The following is a 17377-nucleotide window of genomic DNA, read 5'->3' as shown; positions in this document are numbered from 1 at the left end:
TTTCAGGGTAACAGACTGTTATGGTCAGACATTATATTTTCAGTAATGAATTTTTTTCTCGAAAATGGTTAGGATTTCGGGGGTATGTGTATTCACCAAAAATGATTATAATAAACCCCTCCAACCAAAAATAATTTTTTCAGAATGATTTGAAATTTTTTAATTTAATTTTTTAATAACTTTTTAACGTAGCCTCAATCTTTTCAATTTTCGTTTTATTGTGGTCTCTAGAATCGCCCATTAAAATTTTTTTCATTGGTGGCCGAACACCCTGTTTAAAAAATTCGTTAACCTGTAGCAGTAGCTTAGTGAATATATTAAAAGACTCAAAAACTATTCAGGAAACGGTGATACATTGTTTTCCGGCATACCTCATACATCTTTGCACAACATGTTGCTAGATTTAACGGGTTTTCGGGTCCTCAATCACGGGTACTCCCCGTCACAGAGCTGTTGCTCTTAAAGGCGTGGCTTACTACTCTTCCACAGACTCTCCTCTTTCTCCAGAGGAACATGCCTGTGAAGACACCGACTTGAGCAGATCTAGATCATTCCTTGGCGTCTTCCCCACCATTCTTCAACTAATTTGACATTTTTTTATTCTGTAAATGGACCAGTGGTGAAATTGCTATTGTTATTGTCACAAGGCTCCTATATTTTATTTCTACATATGAATGTGCAATCCGATACATTCCGAAATTCAAAGTTCTAGCATTGTTAAACTTATTAATCAAGTTTAGAGTGTAACCGTTGTTATCTAACGTACATGTTTCTGGTTTTTGCATAAAAAGAACGTTTGAAAGTTGAATACTTTTAAACATTTTTACTGCAAAAAGTGAAAGTTTTCTTTTTTATTTGGTTTCTATTAAAGTTACTTCGACTTGAAAGGTCGTCAACAACCACAGTTACTATTTACATTTATAGAAATTACAAATATATTAAATGCAACCTAGTAGATTAGTTCAAAAAAGTTTCTTATACTAGAACATGACTCTTCATCCTTGAGGGCTTTTTTTATGTTTGTCAGCATTTGTATACGAGTGTATACGTCTCAGTGACAGTATTTGCGTTCGTTTGACCGTGTTTATATATGATAACAAACGACAATAGATGCTATTTGTTCGTACTTTCTACATTGTTTTACTAAACAATGTTTAAAAGTTAAAGGTAAAAATATCGATAATTTCCATAACATTTATAGAGTACATTAGAGAGTTCGTTCCTACTGGAAATGATGGATCGAAAAGCTTAAAATTTTAAGCGGAAGTAGAATATAAATTCTATATTAAAATATTGAATATTATCTCTGAAACGTCCTTCGAAGATAGCTTCTTCGATTCTTCATAAAATAGTTTTAATATAGATGCAGCGGAAACCATCTGTGAATTTATAGATCTATTTACGATATTGCTTCAAAATTAGAATTATCTGTATAGAAACTAATTTCCTCACAGGTGAACGAAAGGCTGTATTTGAAATAATTTTAACGAGTATTTGATTATATCCAGCGAGATATTGGAATTTTATCAGAATTAAAAGTAATGCGTTTATTAGTTAAGACACAATATAACGATGTTAAATCTGACAGATGCAATCCATTAGCCTCCATGTCAAGCATTATTATCTATCGTTTCGGTTTATAACGAATGGGTATTGTTTATATTTTCATATTCATTCATTTTTCATTTTTATTACGTCGCGGGTACAATTTCCCTCGTTATATTTGCACTTCCGGCGCAGCTGTTTGGAAAAGCAAACGCTTTTTGATTTTAAATATCACACCTTCAAAACGCCCATGTGTTAATCGATCGATACTTAACACCGAGTCGCTCGACTAAAACAATTATATAGCTCACATGTACTAAATAATTGTGCAAACGTTAATGTATACTAGCTTTGTTAACATTTAATTACTTGCGCGAATTTCTAGTAAAACTTTAGTCCGTACATATGAGGGCTATTGTTAGAATGAAAGTAATTTATTTTAACAAAATGAAGTATTTAGTTTCAAAGAAATCCATTTTTCTTTTTCGAGTGCAACAGTAAAACGTTACGCTGGTGTGTAAAATACATCAACGCGAGTAATTAAAGGTTAAATGCGAACTGTTATTTACCGTTTAATAGAAATATAGAAAAATATTAAAAATACCATTACTGCATGTATTGTTTCACAATTTTTTTACGTTATGAAATTAAAGAAGCTTTACTTTGGTAGGAGCGTTAAATTAGTTTGAATATTGCTCGAGATTATTATACTAAAGCGAGTGCATAAATTTACTACAATCGCGAAGAAAATTTATACGTTTACATTCTTCAAAATTTTACTCAAATTAAGTAGTTAGCAGAGACGAATACGTTATAATAATTTTCAACGTATCACTTTGTTATTATTTTACGCGAAGAAAATAATTATTTAACGAAATTATTATTAATTCAGACTTTCATAACGTATAAATTTAGAGAAAAGTAATACATTAATTGTAATATTTATACAGTAATGCTTTTAACTAATATTTCTTGACACTCAACCAAATGGCTGAAAATGTATAATGTTGAACAAATAGGCACTATATGTATACAGAAATTCTCGTATTAAGTGCAATAGGTTTAATGTAAATCAATTCTGAATTGGAAACATCACAACGGTTATAAGTCTTCTGTAAATGCAATTATCATTCCTTGACATTTAACAAAACAGTAGCAAATCTATAATCTTGGACAAGTAGGTACCGTATTTGTACAAGAATTTTCGTATTAAGTGCAACAGTTTTAATGTAAATCATTTCTGAATTCAGAGCATCACAATTGTCTTCAGTCTCCTCCAAATGCAACTATCAATCATTGAACTTCAACAAAACAGCAGCAAATCTATAATCTCAAATAAGTAGGTATCGTATTCATACTAGAAATCTCGTAGTGAGTACAATTGTTTTGATATAAATCAATTCTTAATTAGAAGCATCACAATCGTCATCAATCTCCTGTAAACGCAACTATCAATCTTTGCGACTATCGATCCTTGAACTTCAACAAAATAGCTGCAAATCTATAGTTTCAGATAAGTAGGTACAATATCCGTACAAGAATTCTTGTAATGAGTATAACTGTTCTGATATAAATCAATTCTGAATTCAAGGCATCACAATCGTCATCAGTCTCTTGTAAATGCAACTATCAATCTATGCGACTATCGATCCTTGAACTTCAACAAAATAGCTGCAAATCTATAATGTCGAACACCTAGATAATTCATCCAAAAATTATCATAGTAAGAGTAACAATTTGTACGTAATCCTACTCCAAAAGCGTCCCACCGAGTCTCCTCTAAATGCAATCAGAGTGCCTGTATAATTGCTTCAGATCCTCTTGTTAAACGCATACAGACGAATCGGTACAAAAGAAAAGGGCACAAGCCCGTTCTTTCCCACAGCTTTTCGTTTTAAATCGACTCGTGGGGGGGGGGGGGGGGGTAGGAACTTGTACAACGCGTTCTCACGCGAAACAAGTTTAAACGCGGCATTCCTCGGAAAGAGGCTAACGAATACGCGTTCTGTAGCGAAAGATCGCGGTGCGCATAGAATTTGATAGCACGTAGCCGTGCGCGGGCCGATTAGAGGATCCTGCGCGGCTTTCTGGTAGCGCAGAGAGCGATTCGAGCGAGTCAGTCAGTCAGCCATCCCTTCAGCCAGCCACCTCGGCTATCACGTAAGAGTCGCGAGTGGGGCTTTTCGAAAAGGCACGCCGTTGCCTGCAGGAGTGGCTTGCCGCTTTCGTGTGGTGGGGGGATACGCGCTCGACGGGGCACAGAAGGAAACAGAGACAGAAAGGCTAGCGGGTCGGCAGACAGAGAGATCTCGGGGCGGGAAGGAGAGCGGCCCGGGCAAGAGGGGCGACGGAGACGGGGGTAGCGGGAGGCGGGGGCGGCGGAGGACAAGGAGAAAGAGAGAAATCGAGTTACACGCTAACGGGATAGAGGGGGTACGGTGTTCTCGTTGAACGAAGAGAGAACAAACGACAAAAGGGGAGGGAGACGGAAGGAGAAGGAGAGAATAGGACAGCAAGGCGGGCAAAGCAGAGGAAGGGTAAAGAGTGGAGGGATGGAGACCGTGAGAGGGTAGCGATTGTGCTACAGTCGCACCGCGACACCCCCACGAGTGAAACCGCGCGCGTGGCAATCTGCCCCCTTAGCCGTGCACACCAAAGAGGGCCCGCGAACAGTGATATGCTTTTAAGGCTCCGACCAACGCTCTCTCCGTTCTCGTTGTTTTCGTCGTCTCCGAAACGTGAGCTCGACCCTTTCGCCGATTCGCCCGACGTCTTGCGGAACACCTTTTAATCGGGTAAGTGGTTGCTCCATCACAGCTGGATATTATCCTACCGGGACGATGATTTTTTTTTCCTCTCCTCCGGCTGATTGTGATACTTTCTCCGTGGATCCTACGTTCGCGCAAGAAGAGATCGGACGACACATAGAATCCGACCGGACCGTCGTACCGGGAGACCTGTTGATGATCCTCAGACAGACGGTGACCGCCGCGATTTCCTTCGATGTCATTTTTTCGCGTTTCCGTTCGCTTCTTACGGGCGACAGGAACACGTGGCAGCCGACGTCAGTGCGTTCAGTGACCCGAAGAAAACAGTGTTTCTTGTGTGATTTTGTTTCAAATGACGTTTTCAACGTGTGTTTATTAAGAATCTTATTTCTTCGCTGTTTGGTCAATTTCAAATATTTCTCTCCGAAGAATAATGAATTAACGCACCGTGAATCCGTCGACGCAGAGTGTTATCCGTTTTGGTACGATTAATCGCAGTGTCAAAATTGCTTTTCAAATCGTAATTAACATACGAGAACCACCACGGAGAATTTGCGAACGGTTTTGAGAGTCTTAAGAAGATTGTTTGATAATTTCCTCTCTACTTGACACGAATGGCTTGATTACTGTAAAAAAACGTCTCTCGAAGTGTAATCGAAGATCCTAAGCTATGTACAGTGAGTAGCAGAAAGAATGAATATTTAAACGAATGTGAGAATAAACATTTCACGTAGCAAGATCCAGATTCTATTTTTGATTCTGTACATTTAAAATTCGCCTACCGCTCTGCCTACGTCGACCATGAGGTATTCTTTTCCAACATTCCAACTCTAAAACTCTTAATAAACATTTCGTATGAATCCTACGCGTTCGAAATAATGAAAGAATATTTAAACGTAAACAAGACCTTCGAAGACGCGAATTTTCTTTGGTTAAAGCGAAACTTTTAGAACGAAAAGAAATTGAACGTCCCTCCTCGAGCTGAAGACTAATTTCACGCCGAAAAATGTAAAAAATATAAGTAGAAGCAGCGCGGAATGCGAGAGGGAAAGGAAATTCCTTTAAATGGTGACTGCAGAGGTTTTCTAAGTGAACGCAAGAACTTTGTATGTACGAATGCCGTAGACTTCTTTTGTTCGTAGCACCCTTTGCCAATTCATTCAGTAGCGACATATATGTAGCCCTCTTTCCCGAGCCACTATGCTCGTTCCGAGCACCTGTGGACCAGCGTTCCTCGTGAACTCTCCTTTGGAGAACTGCCAATGACTTCCGGCTGACTCGTAGAACCTGTTGATGATCCTCGCTGCTTCTACGTTTCATAGGACCGAATTAAATTAATTCTCTCTCGCCTTTCCTGGCACACTTTCTCACCCACGAATAGTTTGCGTCGCTGAAATAATATCGTGTACACGCGCTCGCGAAACTTTCGTTCACCATTTTCGATCGGAACGAAAATCAAAGGTAGTCACAAGTTCAGCTTGTTCTCGAAAAGGTCACATCGTAACAATATACTAGCAAAAATGTTTTCAACGTCGTATAGATTTCACGATCTCAAAATTTGTACAATAAATCAAGATTTATTATTTCTTTTACTCTGTGTAAATTGATATTAGCGATGACAATAATTTGGCCATAAGAATAAAATATATTTAACGTTTCAGCCATATTGGAAACTCTGATTTTTTAAGATTTTGGTGACTGCAATTATTTTTAAATATATTGATCACTATACTCAATAAAAAAATACATGTTATTAAAAATTGAAAATAAAACACTTGGAAGTATTGCTTTGCATTGATCTTTGTAGTAACACAAAAGAATTTAACATATTTCTTAAAGCCATTTTACGTAACATTGAATACTATTTCGAATTTCTAACTAAAATTTTAGATGTTTCATTCTAAAAACCTCAGCAACGTGTCATCATTGAAACCATACAATTTCTGTTTTAATTATCGTGTAACGTACAGTTTATGGGGCAATTTAACGTCGTCAAATTATGCGAACCTCTATATAATTTTACAAACCACTATTAGTTGATTAAATTAAAAGCTACATATAAAATTTAGTTTACACCATTAATGCCTCATTCGCTAGAAAATAATGCTAATGTCTATTATTCGCTAGAAGAGCGTGTTTAAACGTGACTTTAAACTCAAATATCACGTATTTAACAAAAATTATTATTTACTGCCATATACACTCGGTGATAAAAAAAATAATTAATGTATTAACTTTGTGATGTTTGAAATGTTTGTTTATTCAACTAAAACGACAGACTCAGTTTTGTACAGTGTTTCGGAAAACAAGTTGTTAAAGTCATAATAGTGTATTAATATTTAGTCCATAGACCTTTCGAACGCGAAACGTTAATACGTACCTGGCATACTTTCTGCAAAATTTTGACAATAGTGTAATTTGATTCCATTCATTATTCATGAACATTGATATACAGTTCAACGATCAACGATGGCAGGGAATTATACGCAATATGGATTCGCATTTTCAATAATACCGACAGATTTTCCATGGCATTTGGGATTTGCGATAACCAATTCAGAAACAGAAAATGGTCGGACACTCGACCAATTTTGAACAATTTACTCGTTCGACCAAATGATTTGCTTCCACTCAGATATGGATCGATTTCGATATTTTTTGCAAACTATACGTTAAGTCAATAGAACTTTTCGAAAACATAAGTTTCCTTTCTTTTTCTTAAATTTTTAAAATTGCTATCTTCGAAGGTTTTCTAAGTTTCTCGCTTATTCAATCCTATTTCTCTGTCATGATTTCAGTAAACTTAAAAGTAGAGTTTCATGTTCCTCGTTTCAGCTTTCTACTATAACAATAATTATTATGTTTGAGAATTCTTAGCCAAGAAATTGTTTTAATTTTATGTTTATGTATAATATCATACAATTTTATTATGTTGGCAATTAGTTTATGATACAATAACATCCAAGGGGTTATTCACTTTTACAAATCATAAATACACCCCTCTTCCCACATTCAAATCAATAAATTATCAGAGTGAAGTCGTTTTATGTCGATGGTATTATATTAAATATATTTAAAAACGTAGTTAGACAAAGTTTGAAACTCGCGGTCTTGGCGTCGTGCCCTTACTAGTCGCGCGCTTTAGTGGCAAGAACCAATTACGCGTTTCTTCTTGCGTTACTCGTACGCATTTCTTCTGTTCATGCACCTCGAAAACCATGTGCAATGTATGTACACACGTCGCGTCGTAAAATGACTACAAACTAATAAATGTTCGTGAAACTGTGGGGAGTGTTTATTTGAATTCGATCCATCGCCCTAACAAACGTGTTATTGAAAATGTATATCACTGTTTAATTTTGATTGGATAGGTTATATTAAGGAAACAATACTGTATATTTTAGAAAGTAATAGTTCATAGACTTAAAGTTTTGAAACTTGCTACAAAAAGAACAAAATGTTACGTGGTTCTCGAAATGAAATAAATATTAAAACACTTTCACTGAATTTAATTAAATTAAATGTGGAAAAGAAGATAAACGAGCTTTTAAAAGAACATTCACTGGTGAAACTACGAAAGGTATAGAGTACTAATAATTGTACACGAATATTTATATAGTTTTTTATTTATTGCAAGACAAGTTGCTGTAAATATTAAAAAATATTTTTTTAATTAACCGACAGAAAAAGAAATTACACATTTTATCGTTAACCGTGATCGAACATAATCGAAAGATTGAAGCGAAAACAGAAGAAAGTAAACGAGAAATCGGCGTAAAAGCTCAAACGTTATTTAATTGGCGAAAGAGCAATTTTCTTTCATGTGCAATTAAAAGTAAACTCGGAGAAGTTTAATTCGCGTGTTGCAAAACTTTGTCGGATAATTAGAAGGCTGTTGCTCCTGAACGTTTTCGTGATTCCGTGGATAGATTGAAACGATTTTTCGATTTGTCCTTTCAACCGTCAGAAAAGTTCGAATAAAGCAAAATAGGTAACCCGATTGTGACTTAATAGCGTACTATACGATTATCAATATCTTTGATCTTTTATGTAATATTCTTTAGTTTGGTAAAGAAGTCAACGTACGTTATGTGCCTCTGATTCGATCCGTGTTCTCGACGAAGGAGGGAGAAAAGAATTAATAACTTTGGTTTGTGGACGTAGCTGGTACTGTCAGTCGATGAGAAGATGGCGACCCAGCCTAATTGGCTGTGGCGGAACAACGACGCCTTTACTCACACGCAGTATAGGGTGGAACGTAGTAGAGAGGTAGATTTTTTCTTTTTATAATTTACGACTTTTAATAGTAGAAAAAAGTTGCCTCTTACAGTGGTATTTAAGCTGTTAGAATCTTAACTTGACAAATTTTTTAAGATACTGCAAATTAATCCAATATTATTTTTATTACTTTTTGAAATTTTAGAACCAATTGAAACATTATATACGAAATATTTTATTAAGAACTGTTTACTTTAAACTGCTTCTTGGTTTCAAAAGTAGACATCAATTTTTGTAATTTACATTTTCTTATATTAATTCTGTTTTACAAGAAAACATGGAGAACTATTTTTAACCATAAGACTATAAAAAGAAATTGTCAGATACATTTTAAAAATGCGCTTAAAATAGCAAAAATATTGTTTGACAGAAATATAGTTTTGACCAGCGTTTCCAGGTCTAATGGAAATTTTATTTGCTATTAAAAAACAGTCACACAATTTCGATTTGCTCGTTCCTTCTTAATATGTGTCCTCCATTTGAGTTTAAGTTAAAAAGCGATCGATTTGGCGTGGAATGGCCCAGTACACATTTTTCACGCGGTTGGTTACGCGAAGGGCAGTTAGTCGATTACTCGAAGAGCGAATGCTTCTTTTCCCGACACCGGATGGGAAGTAATCGGAGACATTCTTAATTGCTTCCCTTATCCCGTGCATCTGAGAGTCCACCGCAAGGGACATTTTTCTGCTCGACGTTTCATTTGCCTTCCCCGCATTCGTCCGTGGCTCGAATTAATACTCCGCGTTTTATTCTCCCCCATGAGTCCTCCAAATGACCTTGATGTAGCGTCAGCCAGCTCAGGGCAAGATATGCGCGTCCACGAGGCGCGGGTTAAATATCGCTTGGACGAACGACCAAAACAAAATGTTCGTTACGCGAATCTTGATTCATTTATACCGTTCGCGAAAACGTTCCCCACCGCGGTACTTTCTTCCACGTTTCTGTCGTCATGAAACGAGAACAGCTTCCGTCAGCCATTGCAGCTGGGTCCTGGTTATTTCGGGCTGTTCTTGTCGATTGCAAAAAAATTCCTCGCAACAGAGACGGGCTGATTGCGTGTCCTGAAAATGAAATTTTTCCAAGGGAGTTGATATTCACTTTGTCCCGGTTTAATGGAACAATTATTTGCGAACCGATCACGATAAGAACATCATTTTCCTCGCGTGATAGACGATACGTTGATTAGAAAATAATTTGGTAATTATACGGTGTAGAAGAAGTAAAATTGTCCAATGTTGATATTATAAAACTCATAAATATTGTTTGTTATCAATTCATTTTAAAATTGTTTATATTTTTTAAAGCAAAATAGGGTCCTACAATACTTTTTTGATAATATTTTTGCTGAACCATCGTATGAAATGATAAATATATTCAATCACGAAAGTATAAGTACAGTGATCTCCGCGACGTGAACGTTATCGACGGAGGTAAACGGAAATTGATAATTGTTAGCTCTGTTAACATTGAGAGTGAGTGAAATACAGAAAAATGTTTAACGATTGTTTATAAAGTATTTAAGTTTTTTTTATAAATTGCATGATTATGATTTATGTACAAACATCAGAGATCTAGTAAAGTTTACAAAATTCGTTTTTGTCAAAATAATATATTCTTAATTGTAGAGGTATACATTTCGACAAAGTACGTCAAAATTTGTGGAAAAATCGAAAAGGGACGATTCTGTCTTTAAAAGTGAATCAAAAACGTGGAGTTGCGTCATACAGAAATCGATTTTATAAATTCATCGAGTACACGGGCAATTAAGAACTTGATTAATGAGTCTGTCCATTAGTCGTTAATTCTATTTCCGTCGAAACTTATAAATATTGAAGATAGTCACTTATGTCTGTTTCAACTAATTCTATCTATTACAAATTATATTTAATTATAGAAAATACCTGGAATAAGGTGCTACAGTAAAATTTCGATCATCCGGCATACTCGGGAATGGAACAATGCAGGATAATTGGACTATAGTTACATACGAAGTGATAAAAACGAGGAATTGGACAATTTTTATGGGAATTTTCTCACTTTATGGGGTTAAGGAATAACTTTTCGAACATTCTTCGAATTTCTAAATATTCTTCATTAAAATACGCGTTGTTTGCCGTTTGAAACACTAAAATCCTTCAATCTTTTCAGAAATTATGATGTTTTAAACATACGCATAAAATTTCAGGGAAATATATCAATGGTATGGTCAGACATTATATTTTCGGTAATTAATTTTTTTCTCGAAAGTGCGTAGGATTTCGGGGGTATGTGTATTCATCAAAAATGATTGTAATTGACTACTGCAACCAAAAATAATTATTTCGGAATGATTTAAAATTTTTTAATTTCGACGAAAAATGTCTGCATGTACCCTCTGTCGAATTTTCTTAAAAATTCGTTTTCGATTTATAATAAACACAATCATGGGTAATGTAACAATACAATTTACTAATAAAAAATTAAATATGTAAAATTCCTACGCTCTATTCGTCAACAGTTTAGTATCGACGTCACTGTATTTAGAATCGTTTGTACCAGAAAAATAGAATAGACAATACAGTATTATCATCAATATTTATAATCGCAATCATAAGTAGAAATCATAAATGCTTTTATTTTCCTAACAAATATCTTAAAAACTATCAAAGTTGTTAAACTTTAAAATAGTTTTATTCTGTATCTTTATTATATTCTTGACCTCTTCATTAAATCATTTCTAATGTAATATTTACTTTAAAATGGTGTAACTCTTAATTCGTATTACTGAAATTTAAAAAACTTGATAGATGGAAAATTATTTTATCTTTTTTTTTATGTTCCAAGCATCATCTATTTTTCAAGCCAGCAGTCTAATAGAAACGCCTCTTAATTTTCAATTGGCGACACGATTTACATAATTAAACGTCGTTGTAAATGTCAAGAGACAATTTGAATAACTTTTTGCCCCGAATACGTGTATTTCGCAGCAAACATTCGTACTGAAGATTTTACTGCTGTTTTGCGTGTGTCCTCCAAGACATCTCTCTAATGCATTATTCGCCGATAAATCTTCGTATATGGGACGGATTACCTCTTGTACCTCATCACGAAGGGGAGGTTCCTAACAGAACTCGTAAAGTTTTCATTCGGCCTTGGAGCAATGCCACTTACACCAGCTATACTTCCCGATAAGACAATAGTCGTACTTCAGCATTTCATCGAAGGAGCATTTATAATGACAAGTTGTTCGAGTGGCTTTCTGTATATTATTGATCGAGTTTCGATGTCTTTGCGTCTCTAAGTCCGTGGTACTTCGTGAAATCTTTTAGTAATTTATAGGTTGGGTTTTCGGCGCCATTTCTGCCAAAGCCCTTATTATCTTTTATGGTAGATCTCATGCACGTGAAATTCTATAATTATGTAATTGCTGAACGAGTTCCGTACATTCTACTTTCCTTACAAAAGGATTACCATTCTTATATTCTTACTAATATTATTTTACACTCTTATCGGATTTCTAAATGTTTTCGTATTCTATATAAGTAAAATCTGATGGGGGAAAATCAAAGCAAAGAAAATAGTAATATCTTATATGAAAAGTATTTTATTTTAAACTAAAGAATAGAAAACATAATTCAAATTTCAGAATTACCCTAAGTATTATGTGCCCCTTGGATTCTATATAAGTGGTGGTAAAGTAGTATTTGCAAAATTATATAATCTTTTCTTAATAGATTATATACGTTTTTATCTTAATTGTCAATATTAGAATTCACCTTGTGTAATTCAGAAAATGTTAAATTTTATTCTTTTATATTTTAGACATTTTTAAACAATATAAATGACATATTACTCATAATATTGATTTTCTGTGTAAAAATAACATTTACTTAGGTAAAGTGGTTTAATTTAAATGAAAAGGTTTATCGAAGATAAATATTGCTGTATACAAAGAAGCAAAAGGGGGACAAGTATAATTCCAAATACTAAATTCTGCACCGAAATTATAGCAGAGACGTTAACTCTTGGTTAGTGATGTTCTTCCGAACTATTTTCCTCTCTTATTCTCTGAATGCATTCTTCCAGCCCGGATGATGGGCTCCGTCAGTCGTGACGACCATTAACTATCCTGATGCAATTTTCGCCGAGCAATGGAAAAACTTTTCGCCGGGAATAGCGTTGCCGGACGTTAAAATGATGGTGCATCTGTGTACGGGGTATGTCTGTAATAACACTTTCGTCATTGTAGACAGTTTTCAAACTGTTCTATGAGTTCACGCCGCAACTACTTTGTTCGTCTTCTTTGCTGTGTTTACAACTGAAATTTATTACGACCACCGCGATAGCTCGTCGACTATTTCACCAAGAGTCAAGCAAATTTTATGTTCAAATAACAAATAAAAATGTAGGATTCATTTGGATATCTATTTGAAACATTTTTTAATCGATTCTAATTTATAAACGAATGTACGAACGAAACGTAAATAGAAGTTCGTTTACGAGTGTAAAATTTGTATTCGTCATATGTGAATAAAATTTGACTAATTCTGATTTATCTATCATTTTGTCACGTGACTCAAGGTAGATAAAAAATGCTTCGCTACTACGGTATTCAAGGACACAAAGCCCTCCATTTGCCTTCTATAATAAATAACTTGTCGAAGCCATTTCGGATTTTCAATGGACCAATAGAGCGTATTCCGTCGTATTGAATTACCTGCAGTTGGTCAAATTTGATTCGTCAGTGAAGTCACCCGCCAATTAGTCTTGTCTTTGTCAATTATGGAGTGCTTTACTCGGGACGTTTTGATCATGCTACTTCCTCCCTTTCCTAGTCTTCTGATACTCTTGGAATTTATATGGTCACAGTTAGTTGAGGTAATACCGTATTTCCTAGTATTGCTCGCATGAAAGGGCTGGACGAGAATTGTAAAGCCGCGTCTCTACTTGCTGCGCAGTCGCCAGTCGCTCGTTACAAATGCACGCTGCGTAGAAAGTCAGAGTACGGAACGTGGCACGTTGCTCTACGTTCCAACGCTTAACACTAGAGCTACCGACAATTGCGGTGTATTTATTTGCACCAAAGAAATTAAAACGATAGATACTTGAGGAAGTGTACGATGCAATAGAAATAAATGTTTGTTCGTTCTCTTAAGCGGCCTACTAGCGATGCTAGCGATGGATCTAAACGAGTAATTCGTTCAACGTTGAATCATCACTCTATATTGCTAAAACGAATCATTTAGACTTTATCGAAATTTCGGAATTACAATCTTAACATAAGTAACAAAATATTTGCGAATTCAAATAAAAATTTGCGGAATTCCGTATTCGAAGAACTTGTAAGAGTAATTGTTTGGAATAGGGGACTCCCCACCGATTTCGATGATTTTCAAATATGTTATAGAACTCGACATTCTAAACAAGTTTTTATTATACATGTAACCTTGCTCAGTTTTAGTTTCCGAGATATTTGCAAAATTCTGTCGGTACTACTACGTTAACCTCTTTGTGGCGTGCATATGGCCGCACGATGGCGCTTTACGTAAGAGTACTGGTTGACCGTTGGGGAACCCCAAGTGAAGCTCACCATGCGGTACACGGGCAATCTCGTGCGAGTATATTAATATCGAAACAGTTTTATCAATTTCGCTGTATGATTTACTGACTTGAATAAATTACATTCTATATTATTATCGGACCACACCTGTAACGTACGATTTAATTCCAAATAATTTTTCAAACGTATACTATTTAATTTCGTTTAAATTTGTTCGTATAAGGAATAACCACGAAAAAGAATAGAATTATTTTACGAATATCTCGCGAATGTTAAAATGTGTTGATTTTAATATATAAAACTTAATGACGAGTGAATAACCTCATGATTGTAAAACTTGACATCAAGAACTTGCCACGAGTCAGACTCGTCATTGTACGGTAAGGGGTTAAATTATGATAGAATTTTGCAAATAGTTCTATAACATATTTGAAAATCATCGAAATCGATGAGAAGTCCCCTCCTCCAAATAATTACTCTTACAAGTTCTTCATTCTTCACAAAATTCCACATATTTTTGTTTGTATATACAGATATTTTAGTATGTACGTTCGGATTTTATTCGAACATTCCGTATAAAATAAAGGCAATCGTGAAAGAAATACAACTGCTTTTTTTTGTTAACAGTTCGTTTTACATAAATACAAATTAAGGTTGAGCTGATCAAATTACGTGGTTTACCCTCTAGAGCCCCAACTTTATTTTTAGGCGAAAAGTAGCCGAACACGTGAACTTTCTTAAGAGATAATGTAACGATGATGATGTATTTTCGATCTGTCCTTTGAATATATTATCTTTAACTACCACAACGTTATCGCCAATTTCCACTCGCGTATAATGACTGGCGAAACGAATTGAGTCGTTGCATTATCTAGTTACGAGTCGAGGCAACCTGTGCTTTGGCGATCAAACAAGACAAATTTTCTCTAAATCCCAAATTACGCTACAGGATCAATGTCGGCGACGACTCAATTAAGGCAGCTTTCCCCCACATTAAAGTCGACGGAGGTGAATTCAGAGCAGTCCTGCCAACTGTATGATGCGTGTGAACATGTATCATTACGTGTACTAATACTTCGATAATTAAGTCACGATTATTTTTCACGTTTTACAACGCAATGAATATTCTTATGCGTTTATGGTTAAATTAATTAACGATACGTTGTAATTCATCTGCGACTTTGGTAATAATTTCTTGTTCTAATACGTTTTATTTGAACTGTTGAAACAGATCTGGATCGAGAGCGTCTCCCAGGCGATCGTGGCTGTTGCTGGAGGGCGCTACCTTAGTCCATGGCGGCCATGTTGATGCTACGCAGTTAATCGGTTCGTAAACACGTTTCATTATACTTGTATTCATCATAAAAATAATGAAAATGTTCGTATGAAAATATTTCTTGTCGAGGTCTCGATGATACTTGAAATTTAAATTGCATCGATAGAAGAAAAAAATGTCAGCAAGTAGCATCTTACTTCATTTGAGCATCTGTTTTATACAGTGTTTGGTAACTGATTTGCTTTGTGATGATTATGTCATTGGATTGGTACCATCAGTAAAGATGACACTTATATTATCTAATATACGGGTTTGAAATCTGGACTAACAATATCCGATATTTTCCTTAATAAATGTAATAAATTAAGGGAAATGTTTGAGGATAAGAAGTGATAGAGAGCTACAGGGAAAGAATTTTTCCAAGAATTCCTTGCAATTCGGATGGCAAACAATTGCATAAGAAAAATGTGAGATAGACGAACGGAGAGCACGATTCTCTATCCGCTTATGTCGCGAAAGAAGATACATTTCCGCGAGCCAGGAAAATATCCAAGTTACTTATGATTAAACTGACATACTGACACGGATATATCCGCTTAGATTACGAAAGTTGAGATCTCAGCATACCGTTTTTCGGAGATCTCCGTTATTCTTCTTGATAAGAATTTCAGATTATTTAAATAACTAATAATGTTTCAGAATAAATTAAAAGCAATTTGATAATGAATTGAATTTTTCACGAGTTTAAATTCATAAGGGAATAAGTAATAACCTCAAAAGGGGAGGTATAAATTCTATTACTCAACTCACGAAAGATGAATATTAAATATTTTACTAAAACTACTAAATATTCTTTTCTAAATGTGTGATTCAACTGAATAAAAATTTTAATTTTTAAATTCAAAAATCAAAATCTAGTTACCTTTGAAGTATGTCACCAACCCAAAAAGAATTACTAGGTAATTATAATTTCGTGACATGATATTAAATACATATTTAAGCAGGATTTCGATGTCACATTGTGGAGATTACATTCCAAAGTAGTGTAATACAATGGTATTTTTGAGATCATCATTAGCATGATCGTATTTTGTATATGTTTCTTAAGTACTTGGGTACAGCTGGAAGATACGAACTAACTTTCTCAGGAATATAGTCCACGCTGCTCTGAATGGCAATTGACCCACAGTAAGCCCACACAGAGCGGAAAAGGGACTCTGATTTACAGACCGGTTTCCTCGAACGAGGAACTGTTTGCGCAATGTTTCTGCGGAGCCCGCTTGCAGGACGAATACACCAGGCTCGCAGGCGTTGCATAATCATGAAACCGCCCTAAAATTGGTTTGTCTTCTGTCCCCACCTACATGTTTAGCCTTCAAAGAGTGTCTTGGGACGAGAATCAGATTCTCCACACAGTTTGATTCTAATTTTAACGCTTCGACTGCCAGACCAAAGCTGTGCAATTTTTTACAAGACCAAAACTTTCATTATAGACAATCGTAAGCTACAGATCAATTTAAATTTGTCTTGGTACTTCATGAATCCTATTAAAATTTATTTCCTTCAACGTTTTACCTTGAGAATTAATTGTTTTAGTTTCAAAGTGAAAAGTCTTGTCTTAAAACGCAAAATGAACTTTTAATATCATTCATCTCAATTTTCCTATTATAAATTTCTACTCTAGCTTAAAAACTGGGGATTTTAAGTGTTGGGAGTCTGTGCAAAGTATATTTTGTACTTGTACGAATTTTTTTGCTCGATTCTATCGTTTCTTACATCCTGTGCGTCCGCGAGAAGTTGGCTAGTGAAAGAAAGACGGATCTGATTGATGCCACGTGTCCATTACGCGTCGCTATTGGCTGAAACGACGAAAGTGGGGATGGGTGGAGCAAGCGAAGTACTGCCCTCTCCCCTCTATTGTCCCACTAGTCAACTTTTCGGGAACGCACAGTACATATAATAGAAAATATA

The 17377-nt window shown here is 35.3% G+C and overlaps 1 protein-coding gene across 1 annotated transcript in view; it reads left to right on the top strand.

The window, feature by feature from the left end:
• The first annotated feature begins 4143 nt into the window (after positions 1 to 4143).
• Positions 4144 to 17377, top strand: part of Dip-lambda (Dpr-interacting protein lambda) — a 203522-nt gene continuing 190288 nt past the window's right edge. Inside the window, exons 1-2 of the mRNA XM_076783803.1 lie at positions 4144 to 4340; positions 15362 to 15456. The gene's annotated coding sequence lies outside the window, so the exon portion shown is untranslated. The remainder of the gene's footprint in view (positions 4341 to 15361; positions 15457 to 17377) is intronic.

The sequence above is a fragment of the Colletes latitarsis genome, chromosome 1 (assembly GCF_051014445.1).
Source record: "Colletes latitarsis isolate SP2378_abdomen chromosome 1, iyColLati1, whole genome shotgun sequence".
Classification (NCBI taxonomy): domain Eukaryota; kingdom Metazoa; phylum Arthropoda; class Insecta; order Hymenoptera; family Colletidae; genus Colletes; species Colletes latitarsis.
Note: the sequence above shows the minus strand (reverse complement) of the source record. Positions and strands in the feature narration are given on the sequence as shown.